The sequence below is a fragment of the Dermacentor andersoni genome, chromosome 1, assembly GCF_023375885.2.
Source record: "Dermacentor andersoni chromosome 1, qqDerAnde1_hic_scaffold, whole genome shotgun sequence".
Classification (NCBI taxonomy): Eukaryota; Metazoa; Arthropoda; class Arachnida; order Ixodida; family Ixodidae; genus Dermacentor; species Dermacentor andersoni.
The window spans coordinates 199,194,106-199,208,547 of record NC_092814.1 but is presented as its reverse complement, the minus strand read 5'-3'; positions in this window follow the sequence as shown (position 1 = coordinate 199,208,547).

Sequence of the window (14,442 nt, the reverse complement as noted above, 5' to 3'; positions counted from 1 at the left end):
CGACGCGGAACACAGTGCAAAGAAAAAGGATGAAACCGCTAGCTCGAGAGGTGTAGTTAACCCGAAGGTGGAAATCATTCCGATTTCCCCGACAGAAATTCAGTAAGATTAAGCGCTGTGATACGACTCGGAACACAGTGCAAAGAAAGAGGATGAAACCGCTAACTCGGGAGGTGTAGAGAAGCAGGAGGTGGAAATCCTTCCGATTTCCCCGAAGAAATTCAGAAACATTAAGCGCTGTGTTACGACTCGGAACACAGTGCAAAGAAAGAGGATGAAACCCCTACTTCGGGAGGTGTAGTTAAGCCGGAGGTGGAAATCCTTCCGATTTCCCCGACAGAAATTCAGAAAGATCAAGCGCTGTGTTACGACTGGGAACAGAGTGCAAAGAAAGAGGAAGAAACCGCTAGCTCAGGAGATGTAGCGAAGCCGGAGGTGGAAATCCTTCCGATTTCCCCGACAGCAATTCAGAAACATTAAGCGCTGTGTTACGACTCGGAACACAGTGCAAAGAAAGAGGATGAAACCCCTACTTCGGGAGGTGTAGTTAAGCCGGAGGTGGAAATCCTTCCGATTTCCCCGACGGAAATTCAGAAAGATCAAGCGCTGTGTTACGACGCGGAACACAGTGCAAAGAAAAAGGATGAAACCGCTAGCTCGAGAGGTGTAGTTGAGCCGGAGGTGGAAATCCTTCCGATTTCCCCGACAGAAATTCAGTAAGATTAAGCGCTGTATTACGACTCGGAACACAGTGCCAAGAAAGAGGACGAAACCGCTAGCTCGGGAGGTGTAGTGAAGCCGGAGGTGGCAATCCTTCCGATTTCCCCGACAGAAATTCAAAAAGATCAAGCGCTGTGTTACGACCCGGAACACAGTGCAATAAAAGAGGATGAAACCGCTAGCTCGGGAGGTGTAGTGAAGCCGGAGGTGGAAATCCTTCCGATTTCCCCGACAGAAATTCAGAACGATCAAGCGCTGTGTTACGACTCGGAACACATTGCAAAGAAAGAGGATGAAACCGCTAGCTCGGGAGGTGTAGTTAAGCCGGAGGTGGAAATCCTTCCGATTTCCCCGACAGAAATTCAGAAAGATCAAGCGCTGTGTTACGACTGGGAACAGAGTGCAAAGAAAGAGGAAGAAACCGCTAGCTCAGGAGATGTAGCGAAGCCGGAGGTGGAAATCCTTGCGATTTCCCCGACAGAAATTCAGAAAGATTAAGCGCTGTGTTACGACTCGGAACACAGTGCAAAGAAAGAGGATGAAACCGCTACCTCGGGAGGTGTAGTTAAGACGGAGGTGGAAATCCTTCCGATTTCCCCGACTGACATTCAGAAAGACTAAGCGCTGTGCTACGACTCGGAACACAGTGCAAAGAAAGAGAATGAAACCGCTAGCTCGGGAGGTGTAGTTAAGCCGGAGGTGGAAATCCTTCCGATTTGCCCGACAGAAATTCAGTAAGATCAAGCGCTGTGTTACGACTCAGAACAAACAGCAAAGAAAGAGGATGAAACCGCTAGCTAGGGAGGTGTAGTTAAGGCGGAGGTGGAAATCCTTCCGATTTCCCCGACAGAAATTCAAAAAGATCAAGTGCTGTGTTACGACGCGGAACACAGTGCAATGAAAGAGGATGAAACCGCTAGCTCGGGAGGTGTAGTGAAGCCGGAGGTGGAAATCCTTCCGATTTCCCCGATAGAAATTCAGAAAGATTAAGCGCTGTGCTACGACTCGGAACACAGTGCAAAGAAAGAGGATGGAACCCCTATTTCGGGAGGTGTAGTTAAGCCGGAGGTGGAAATCCTTGCGATTTCCCCGACAGAAATTCAGAAAGATCAAGCGCTGTGTTACGACGCGGAACACAGTGCAAAGAAAAAGGATGAAACCGCTAGCTCGAGAGGTGTAGTTAACCCGAAGGTGGAAATCATTCCGATTTCCCCGACAGAAATTCAGTAAGATTAAGCGCTGTGATACGACTCGGAACACAGTGCAAAGAAAGAGGATGAAACCGCTAGCTCGTGAGGTGTAGTTAAGCCGGAGGTGGAAATCCTTCCGATTTCCCCGACAGAAATTCAGAAAGATCAAGCGCTGTGTTACGACTGGGAACACAGTGCAAAGAAAGAGGAAGAAACCGCTAGCTCAGGAGATGTAGCGAAGCCGGAGGTGGAAATCCTTCCGATTTCCCCGACAGCAATTCAGAAACATTAAGCGCTGTGTTACGACTCGGAACACAGTGCAAAGACAGAGGATGAAACCGCTACCTCGGGAGGTGTAGTTAAGCCGGAGGTGGAAATCCTTCCGATTTCCCCGACAGAAATTCAGAAAGATCAAGCGCTGTGTTACGACTCGGAACACAGTGCATAGAAAGAGGATGAAACCACTAGCTCGGGAGGCGTAGTTAAGGCGGAGGCGGAAATCCTTCCGATTTTAGCGACAGAAATTCAGAAAGATCAAGCGCTGTGTTACGACTCGGCGCACGGTGCAAAGAAAGAGGATGAAACCACTAGCTCGGGAGGCGTAGTTAAGCCGCAGCTGGAAATCCTTCCGATTTGCCCGACAAAAATTCAGAACGATCAAGTGCTGTGTTACGACTCGGAACACATTGCAAAGAAAGAGGATGAAACCGCTAGCTCGGGAGGTGTAGTTAAGCCGGAGGTGGAAATCCTTCCGATTTCCCCGACAGAAATTCAGAAAGATCAAGCGCTGTGTTACGACTGGGAACACAGTGCAAAGAAAGAGGATGAAACCGCTAGCTCGGGAGGCGTAGTTAAGGCGGAGGTGGAAATCCTTCCGATTTCCCCGAAGAAATTCAGAAAGATTAAGCGCTGTGTTACGACTCGGAACACAGTGCAAAGAAAGAAGATGAAACCGCTACCTCGGGAGTTGTAGTTAAGACGGAGGTGGAAATCCTTCCGATTTCCCCGACAGAAATTCAGAAAGATTAAGCGCTGTGTTACGACTCGGAACACAGTGCAAAGAAAGAGGATGAAACCGCTACCTCGGGAGGTGTAGTTAAGACGGAGGTGGAAATCCTTCCGATTTCCCCGACTGACATTCAGAAAGACTAAGCGCTGTGCTACGACTCGGAACACAGTGCAAAGAAAGAGAATGAAACCGCTAGCTCGGGAGGTGTAGTTAAGCCGGAGGTGGAAATCCTTCCGATTTGCCCGACAGAAATTCAGTAAGATCAAGCGCTGTGTTACGACTCAGAACAAACAGCAAAGAAAGAGGATGAAACCGCTAGCTAGGGAGGTGTAGTTAAGGCGGAGGTGGAAATCCTTCCGATTTCCCCGACAGAAATTCAAAAAGATCAAGTGCTGTGTTACGACGCGGAACACAGTGCAATGAAAGAGGATGAAACCGCTAGCTCGGGAGGTGTAGTGAAGCCGGAGGTGGAAATCCTTCCGATTTCCCCGACAGAAATTCAGAAAGATTAAGCGCTGTGCTACGACTCGGAACACAGTGCAAAGAAAGAGGATGAAACCCCTACTTCGGGAGGTGTAGTTAAGCCGGAGGTGGAAATCCTTGCGATTTCCCCGACAGAAATTCAGAAAGATCAAGCGCTGTGTTACGACGCGGAACACAGTGCAAAGAAAAAGGATGAAACCGCTAGCTCGAGAGGTGTAGTTAACCCGAAGGTGGAAATCATTCCGATTTCCCCGACAGAAATTCAGTAAGATTAAGCGCTGTGATACGACTCGGAACACAGTGCAAAGAAAGAGGATGAAACCGCTAACTCGGGAGGTGTAGAGAAGCAGGAGGTGGAAATCCTTCCGATTTCCCCGAAGAAATTCAGAAACATTAAGCGCTGTGTTACGACTCGGAACACAGTGCAAAGAAAGAGGATGAAACCCCTACTTCGGGAGGTGTAGTTAAGCCGGAGGTGGAAATCCTTCCGATTTCCCCGACAGAAATTCAGAAAGATCAAGCGCTGTGTTACGACTGGGAACAGAGTGCAAAGAAAGAGGAAGAAACCGCTAGCTCAGGAGATGTAGCGAAGCCGGAGGTGGAAATCCTTCCGATTTCCCCGACAGCAATTCAGAAACATTAAGCGCTGTGTTACGACTCGGAACACAGTGCAAAGAAAGAGGATGAAACCCCTACTTCGGGAGGTGTAGTTAAGCCGGAGGTGGAAATCCTTCCGATTTCCCCGACGGAAATTCAGAAAGATCAAGCGCTGTGTTACGACGCGGAACACAGTGCAAAGAAAAAGGATGAAACCGCTAGCTCGAGAGGTGTAGTTGAGCCGGAGGTGGAAATCCTTCCGATTTCCCCGACAGAAATTCAGTAAGATTAAGCGCTGTATTACGACTCGGAACACAGTGCCAAGAAAGAGGACGAAACCGCTAGCTCGGGAGGTGTAGTGAAGCCGGAGGTGGCAATCCTTCCGATTTCCCCGACAGAAATTCAAAAAGATCAAGCGCTGTGTTACGACCCGGAACACAGTGCAATAAAAGAGGATGAAACCGCTAGCTCGGGAGGTGTAGTGAAGCCGGAGGTGGAAATCCTTCCGATTTCCCCGACAGAAATTCAGAACGATCAAGCGCTGTGTTACGACTCGGAACACATTGCAAAGAAAGAGGATGAAACCGCTAGCTCGGGAGGTGTAGTTAAGCCGGAGGTGGAAATCCTTCCGATTTCCCCGACAGAAATTCAGAAAGATCAAGCGCTGTGTTACGACTGGGAACAGAGTGCAAAGAAAGAGGAAGAAACCGCTAGCTCAGGAGATGTAGCGAAGCCGGAGGTGGAAATCCTTGCGATTTCCCCGACAGAAATTCAGAAAGATTAAGCGCTGTGTTACGACTCGGAACACAGTGCAAAGAAAGAGGATGAAACCGCTACCTCGGGAGGTGTAGTTAAGACGGAGGTGGAAATCCTTCCGATTTCCCCGACTGACATTCAGAAAGACTAAGCGCTGTGCTACGACTCGGAACACAGTGCAAAGAAAGAGAATGAAACCGCTAGCTCGGGAGGTGTAGTTAAGCCGGAGGTGGAAATCCTTCCGATTTGCCCGACAGAAATTCAGTAAGATCAAGCGCTGTGTTACGACTCAGAACAAACAGCAAAGAAAGAGGATGAAACCGCTAGCTAGGGAGGTGTAGTTAAGGCGGAGGTGGAAATCCTTCCGATTTCCCCGACAGAAATTCAAAAAGATCAAGTGCTGTGTTACGACGCGGAACACACTGCAATGAAAGAGGATGAAACCGCTAGCTCGGGAGGTGTAGTGAAGCCGGAGGTGGAAATCCTTCCGATTTCCCCGACAGAAATTCAGAAAGATTAAGCGCTGTGCTACGACTCGGAACACAGTGCAAAGAAAGAGGATGAAACCCCTACTTCGGGAGGTGTAGTTAAGCCGGAGGTGGAAATCCTTGCGATTTCCCCGACAGAAATTCAGAAAGATCAAGCGCTGTGTTACGACGCGGAACACAGTGCAAAGAAAAAGGATGAAACCGCTAGCTCGAGAGGTGTAGTTAACCCGAAGGTGGAAATCATTCCGATTTCCCCGACAGAAATTCAGTAAGATTAAGCGCTGTGATACGACTCGGAACACAGTGCAAAGAAAGAGGATGAAACCGCTAACTCGGGAGGTGTAGAGAAGCAGGAGGTGGAAATCCTTCCGATTTCCCCGAAGAAATTCAGAAACATTAAGCGCTGTGTTACGACTCGGAACACAGTGCAAAGAAAGAGGATGAAACCCCTACTTCGGGAGGTGTAGTTAAGCCGGAGGTGGAAATCCTTCCGATTTCCCCGACAGAAATTCAGAAAGATCAAGCGCTGTGTTACGACTGGGAACAGAGTGCAAAGAAAGAGGAAGAAACCGCTAGCTCAGGAGATGTAGCGAAGCCGGAGGTGGAAATCCTTCCGATTTCCCCGACAGCAATTCAGAAACATTAAGCGCTGTGTTACGACTCGGAACACAGTGCAAAGAAAGAGGATGAAACCCCTACTTCGGGAGGTGTAGTTAAGCCGGAGGTGGAAATCCTTCCGATTTCCCCGACGGAAATTCAGAAAGATCAAGCGCTGTGTTACGACGCGGAACACAGTGCAAAGAAAAAGGATGAAACCGCTAGCTCGAGAGGTGTAGTTGAGCCGGAGGTGGAAATCCTTCCGATTTCCCCGACAGAAATTCAGTAAGATTAAGCGCTGTATTACGACTCGGAACACAGTGCCAAGAAAGAGGACGAAACCGCTAGCTCGGGAGGTGTAGTGAAGCCGGAGGTGGCAATCCTTCCGATTTCCCCGACAGAAATTCAAAAAGATCAAGCGCTGTGTTACGACCCGGAACACAGTGCAATAAAAGAGGATGAAACCGCTAGCTCGGGAGGTGTAGTGAAGCCGGAGGTGGAAATCCTTCCGATTTCCCCGACAGAAATTCAGAACGATCAAGCGCTGTGTTACGACTCGGAACACATTGCAAAGAAAGAGGATGAAACCGCTAGCTCGGGAGGTGTAGTTAAGCCGGAGGTGGAAATCCTTCCGATTTCCCCGACAGAAATTCAGAAAGATCAAGCGCTGTGTTACGACTGGGAACAGAGTGCAAAGAAAGAGGAAGAAACCGCTAGCTCAGGAGATGTAGCGAAGCCGGAGGTGGAAATCCTTCCGATTTCACCGACAGCAATTCAGAAACATTAAGCGCTGTGTTACGACTCGGAACACAGTGCAAAGAAAGAGGATGAAACCGCTACCTCGGGAGGTGTAGTTAAGCCGGAGGTGGAAATCCTTCCGATTTCCCCGACAGAAATTCAGAAAGATCAAGCGCTGTGTTACGACTGGGAACACAGTGCAAAGAAAGAGGATGAAACCGCTAGCTCGGGAGGCGTAGTTAAGGTGGAGGTGGAAATCCTTCCGATTTCCCCGACAGAAATTCAGAAAGATCAAGCGCTGTGTTACGACTCGGCGCACGGTGCAAAGAAAGAGGATGAAACCACTAGCTCGGCAGGCGTAGTTAAGCCGGAGCTGGAAATCCTTCCGATTTGCCTGACAAAAATTCAGAACGATCAAGCGCTGTGTTACGACTAGGAACACATTGCAAAGAAAGAGGACGAAACCGCTAGCTCGGGAGGTGTAGTTAAGCTGGAGGTGGAAATCCTTCCGATTTCCCCGACAGAAATTCAGAAAGATCAAGCGCTGTGTTACGACTGGGAACACAGTGCAAAGAAAGAGGATGAAACCGCTAGCTCGGGAGGCGTAGTTAAGGCGGAGGTGGAAATCCTTCCGATTTTCCCGACAGAAATTCAGAAAGATCAAGCGCTGTGTTACGACTCGGAACACAGTGCAAAGAAAGAGTATGAAACCGCTACCTCGGGAGGTGTAGTTAAGACGGAGGTGGAAATCCTTCCGATTTCCCCGACAGAATTTCAGAAAGATTAAGCGCTGTGTTACGACTCGGAACACAGTGCAAAGAAAAAGGATGAAACCGCTACCTCGGGAGGTGTAGTTAAGGCGGAGGTGGAAATCCTTCCGATTTCCCCCACAGAAATTCAGAAAGATCAAGCGCTGTGTTACGACTCGGAACACAGTGCAAAGAAAAAGGATGAAACCGCTACCTCGGGAGGTGTAGTTAAGCCAGAGGTGGAAATCCTTCCTATTTCCCCGACAGAAATTCAAAAAGATCAAGCGCTGTGTTACGACTCGGAACACAGTGCAAAGAAAGAGGATGAAACCGCTAGCTCGGGAGGTGTAGGTAAGCCGGAGGTGGAAATCCTTCCGATTTCCCCGAAGAAATTCAGAAAGATTAAGCGCTGTGTTACGACGCGGAACACAGTGCAAAGAAAAAGGATGAAACCGCCAGCTCGAGAGGTGTAGTTAAGCCGGAGGTGGAAATCCTTCCGATTTCCCCGACAGAAATTCAGAAAGATTAAGCGCTGTGTTACGACTCGGAACACAGTGCAAAGAAAGAGGATGAAACCGCTACCTCGGGAGGTGTAGTTAAGGCGGAGGTGGAAATCCTTCCGATTTCCCCCACAGAAATTCAGAAAGATCAAGCGCTGTGTTACGACTCGGAACACAGTGCAAAGAAAGAGAATGAAACCGCTAGCTCGGGAGGTGTAGTTAAGCCAGAGGTGGAAATCCTTCCGATTTCCCCGACAGAAATTCGAAAAGATCAAGCGCTGTGTTACAACTCGGAACATAGTGCAAAGAAAAAGGATGAAACCGCTTGCTCGGGAGGTGTAGTGAAGCCGGAGGTGGAAATCCTTCCGATTTCCCCGACAGAAATTCAGAACGATTAAGCGCTGTGTTACGACTCGGAACACAGTGGAAAGAAGGAGGATGAAACCGCTACCTCGGGAGGTGTAGTTAAGACGGAGGTGGAAATCCTTCCGATTTCCCCGACTGAAATTCAGAAAGACTAAGCGCTGTGCTACGACTCGGAACACAGTGCAAAGAAAGAGAATGAAACCGCTAGCTCGGGAGGTGTAGTTAAGCCGGAGGTGGAAATCCTTCCGATTTCCCCGACAGAAATTCAGAAGGATCAAGCGCTGTGTTACGACTCGGAACACAGTACAAAGAAAGAGGATGAAACCGCTACTTCGGGAGGTGTAGTTAAGCCGGAGGTGGAAATCCTTCCGATTTCCCCGAAGAAATTCAGAAAGATTAAGCGCTCTGTTACGACTCGGAACACAGTGCAACGAAAGAGGATGAAACCGCTACCTCGGGAGTTGTAGTTAAGACGGAGGTGGAAATCCTTCCGATTTCCCCGACTGAAATTCAGAAAGACTAAGCGCTGTGCTACGACTCGGAACACAGTGCAAAGAAAGAGGATGAAAGCGCTAGCTCGGGAGGTGTAGTTAAGCCGGAGGTGGAAATCCTTCCGATTTCCCCGACAGAAATTCAGAAGGATCAAGCGCTGTGTTACGACTCGGAACACAGTGCAAAGAAAGAGGATGAAACCGCTACTTCGGGAGGTGTAGTTAAGCCGGAGGTGGAAATCCTTCCGATTTCCCCGAAGAAATTCAGATAGGTTAAGCGCTGTGTTACGACTCGGAACACAGTGCAAAGAAAGAGGATGAAACCGCTAGCTCGGGAGGTGTAGGTAAGCCGGAGGTGGAAATCCTTCCGATTTTCCCGACAGAAATTCAGAAAGATCAAGCGCTGTGTTACGACTCGGAACACAGTGCAAAGAAAGAGGATGAAACCGCTGGCTCGGGAGGTGTAGTTAAGCCGGAGGAAGAAATCCTTCCGATTTCCACGACAGAAATTCAGAAAGATCAAGCGCTGTGTTACGACTCGGAACACAGTGCAAAGAAAGAGGATGAAACCGCTGGCTCGGGAGGTGTAGTTAAGCCGGAGGTGGAAATCCTGCCGATTTCCACGACAGAAATTCAGGAAGATCAAGCGCTGTGTTACGACTCGGAACACAGTGCAAAGAAAGAGGATGAAACCGCTGGCTCGGGAGGTGTAGTTAAGCCGGAGGTGGAAATCCTGCCGATTTCCACGACAGATATTCAGAAAGATCAAGCGCTGTGTTACGACTCGGAACACAGTGCAAAGAAAGAGGGTGAAACCGCTACCTCGGGAGGTTTAGTTGAGCCGGAGGAAGAAATCCTTCCGATTTCCACGACAGAAATTCAGAAAGATCAAGCGCTGTGTTACGACTCGGAACACAGTGCAAAGAAAAAGAATGAAATCGCTAGCTCGAGAGGTGTAGTTAAGCCGGAGGTGGAAATCCTTCCGATTTACCCGACAGAAATTGAAAAAGGTCAAGCGCTGTGTTACGACTCGGAACACAGTGCGAAGAAAGAGGATGAAACCGCTAGCTCGGGAGGTGTAGTTAAGAGGACGCTTTAGCTCGGGTGCTCCTATCTAAATACATGTAAAAGGAGAATTCGTTTTTCTCGGCAACCACTGCACCAAATTTGACGGGGTTTGCTGCATTTAAAAGAAAAACTTAAAATCTAGTGACTGTTGGTTTCGAATTTTCGATTTAGGTTGTCATTTTTTTATAAAAAATTGGCAAAAGTCTCAAATTTTCAGAAAACGAAACTATCAAGTTTACAACTCCGTAACCCAGCAAGAAAAAATGATATGGCAATTCTGTGAATTTAGCTGATAGCACATCCAAAGCGGACAAAATTGATATGTTACACATGAACCTCAAAAAATGTATCAATGTGTTATTACAGCTTTTGCAAAACCCTCGTAAATAACGTAACAAATTCACGCAAGATGTAAAATGACATGTAAATTTTGTCCGCTTTGAATGGTCTAATGGATGCCGTTTACAGAATCGCGATATCTGTTTTTCCTGCAGAGCTATTAGTTTGTAAACTTCGTACTTCTATTATTTTCAAACTTCTGAATTTTTGAAAATCTTTTTAACAAAATTCAAGCCCTAAATCAAAATTCCGCTTCCAACAGTCACTAGAATTTAACTTTCTCTCTCACATGCAACAAATTTCATTAAAATCGGTTCAGGGGTTATCTCAGAAAAACGTTTTTGCGTTTTTACATGTATTTCAATAGGCCGAGTCGGAGTTGGGCCCGAGCTAAAGCTTCCTCTTAAGCCGGAGGAAGAAAACTCAAGTTCATGAAATCTTTACAAATGATATCAGCATGCGAAATGTGTGCACAAAAATGGTTCCAAAAGTGCTCACTGACAACCAAAAGTCACCCTGCATAGAAACGTGCCAAGAAAACATCGACAGGTGCAAACGTGATAGAAAATTTTTCGATAACGTCATTACAGGTGACAAGATTTGGGTATTTGCATGTGACCCAGAGACCAAAATGCAATCATCGGAGTGTTACACGCACTCGTCCCCTCGCCAGAAGAAAGTCAGGACGAGCAAATCAAAAATCAAGATCATGCTCATCGTTTTTTTTTTTTTTTTTTGACATCCACGGACTGTTTCATCACGAGTTTGTAGAACCTGGAACTACTGTGAACTCCAAATGTTATGTGGAAGTCCTCCAAAGACTGAAACGCAGGGTTCAACGCATCCGGCCGGACATCGCAGACAACTGGAAGTTGCACCACGATAATGCGCCGGCCCACAGTTCCTTCATCGTCACCGACTGCCTGGTTAAAGCAGGGGTGCCAACAATCCCCCAGCCCCTGTAGAGCCCGGACTTGGCTCCCCCTTACTTTTTTTTTTCTTTCCACGCCTCAAAAAACCCCTGAAAGGCAAGCATTTTGGGACAGTGGACGGGATCAAAGCAGCTTGCACCGCAGCATTAAAGGCCATTCTGGAGGACTACCACAGCGCATTCGAGAGCTGGAAGTCTCGTTGCAGCCGATGTATTGACGCAAAAGGAGAGTGTTTTGAAGATTTTTAAACACTTTCTGTAACAATGAATTCAATAAATGATTTTCAATGGCCTTACTGGCATTACTTTCAGGACAGACCCTGTACATGTATACCTTGAAAGTACGTATGTGGAAAGCATTTTCAACCTCTGCTTGTTTTTCTGGCATGGAAAAAAATGGCCTTTTGTCTCTAAACCACTTAATTACTTTTAAACTATTCCATTTGGTTCATTTTTCTAACTTCTGCAGAGTTGCATTCACATCTTCCATAGCTAACCGGCTCTGTTTTCATTCTTGCTTCCTAAAATATGCCATCCTGTCATGCTAATTTTGAAGGCCTTCTGTTAGCAATGGGTGTTGCATTTCAAGACTATCGGTGCAATGTTGCACGAAGAAAACTATTCTTGGAGTAAATTATTGTTCAGCTTGATATCATGATACTGCCGCATGGTTGTTATTTAACTCTGCAAGAGACTGGTCTTGCCGTCCTAGCTACCAAGAGTGTATTTCATGGGCATTATTCTCTTTCTTTTGAATTTAGTTTATGGGGCTCACAGATATGTATGTGTGTCAACAATAACACCTGACATGGTCTCCTAATTTTATGCACCATATACTACATTTAATCAGAGAAAAGTTGCATGTTTTGTCTCTTGGACCAGTCTGCTCAGTGGTAGGAGGTCAAGGCCATAATTGGGAATGGCTGGCCAATATCTGTGGTGTCTGTCCCACGTTATGCATCTGGCAAGATTTCGTGGTGGCAAGAAGACATGTCAGACATCATGTGATCTTTCTAATTATTGTGCACAGAGTTATCAGCATGATAATATGCTTAATGCTATAAAGAGTACCTCCAGCAAGCAGTTTATATCTCTTTGTGTTGCTTATGGCAACAAAATTCAATATCCTTTGAAGCATGCTCACTTGCTGTCTGATGCACAAAATGAACACTGCCTTTTCTAAATTTATTAGCATCAAGAAAGCCACTAAGGAAGCAATTATATACATACACAGCAACACACACCAAAACCTATAAATGGGAGAAAAACACAAACTAAGCTAACAATAAAAGAAACCAGACACCCAAGGAGTGTTACATGTTACTCAAGTATGCACATTCAACCTGAGTTAGATAGATGGTCGACTCCCGCACTCCTACGCATGCATCTGGATATGGTAAGGCTCAGCTACTCTTTGTGTATCATAACTATCCCCATGTTTGTGAAATCTGGTGTACAACCGCAAGAACACTGATGGATCGACAGTTGGTTCACCTTTCGATGAGTTCTACAAGGAGGATGCATCAACTCTTCCAGCCAATGTACACATTACCACGTGAAAGCAGCAGCTTATAAACAGCACAACACAAATTATATATTTGCCACGTGTTATTAACTTACATAATTAAAGTACATTAGAATTGGTACTAAGGTTGGTGCACAATATATGCATATACCTTAAACAATCATAAATAAGGCAGGAACTTGGAATATGATTGAATATTCTTGGAACTGCTTTGATGATACAAAAGTCAAGGCTTTCTTTTTGGCATCACCCACTCCAATTCGTTTCCCTTTTTTTCAGTTGAAGCATTGGCAAGGTTTGTGCCATGCGCTTCGACCGGGATTCTTCCTTGTTCGAGCCTTTTAAGAGCGCACGGCCATGACCATAAAAGAATAAAATGGCCACAGTAACGGAGTGGTCCCTGCCCACTTTTTCTTACACTTTACCGCAATACATTACGTATGCTTCACCGTGTAACATTAGTGTATTGCAGCAAAGCTAATATTGTGGAACTGACATTATGTAACGGATCTTTTGTCATTCTGCTGCTAGCACGAGCATAAGCTCGCAAAACCACAAAACACAGACTTGGCTGGTTGATTTTCTAGCTAACATTTCGAGACGTCCACGTTGTTTACACAAAAACCGGTGAGAGAGAGAGAGAGAGAAAAACTTTATTTGGTTCCTTCAAGGATTTAGCGTCTCGAGGTCTCGGTCGTCTTGGGCGCCAGCGACTTGGAGCCTCTTCCGGCAAGGGTGGGCCCCTATTCCAGGGCTCCACTGAGCCTAGCTACCTCACTAGCGTGCTGCACTAAGGCCCTTTGGGCCGTGAGCTCGCAGCTGGTAAGCCGACTCTCCCATTGCTCCGCACTCGGGTTATTGTGTTGGTGGAATGATTTATTGTGTTTACATTCCCATGTGACATGATATAGTGTGGGTGTGGCGCCGCACCATGGGCAGGTGGGCTGTTTCCCTGTCTAGTCGGCTGGTTTTCATCGGTTAGCAGCTCGCACCCGGTGTTTTCTGCCGCCGTGCAGATGCCTCGTCCCTTGTGAAGTTTCTCGCGCTCGTACATACTTCTAAAGGCAGCGTGACCACCTATAATTAAGGCACTCCATAGGCAGCGACGAAATCCACACAAGGTACATCAACTTCCACAAAGCTACTGCGCAACGCCATCAATAACTGGCACAGGTGCCACCCAGGAGCTGGCAAACGCTGCGACGACATCCACATAAACCACGTCACTTTCCACAAAGTTATTGGGCAACACAGTCGGTCACAGGCACAGGTGAAGTCCGCTGAACACTACATGGGCAGAACTACTACGGCCACACTCAATCACTTCACCACAAGTTCTCACATTTAACGACATCAAACAGCCACAGTCACTTCTTGACAGTCACGGGCACAGGTGAAGTCTGCACGGGCAGAACGGAAGCACCGATTCAGAGCGCTCGTCGCGTTCATCGCTTTAGCGCCACCTATTTAAAAATAATATACGGCGCCAAGCCAAATTATTATTTAGCGTCTATTTGGGTGAACCTAACGCTTTCGGGCCCTAAGTGCTAGAACATCATCATCATCACCATCATCATCATCATCATCCTGGTTATGCCCACTGCAGGGCAAAGGCCTCTCCCATACTTCTCCAACTACCCCGGTCATGTACTAATTGTGGCCATATTGTCCCTGCAAACTTCTTAATCTTATCCGCCCACCTAACTTTCTGCCGCCCCCTCCTACGCTTCCCTTCCCTTGGATTCCAGTCCGTAACCCTTAATGACCATCGGTTATCTTCCCTCCTCATTACATGTCCTGCCCACTCCCATTTCTTTTTCTTGATTTCAACTAAGATGTCATTAACGTCGCATTTGTTCCCCCACCCAATCTGCTCTTTTCTTATCCCTTAACGT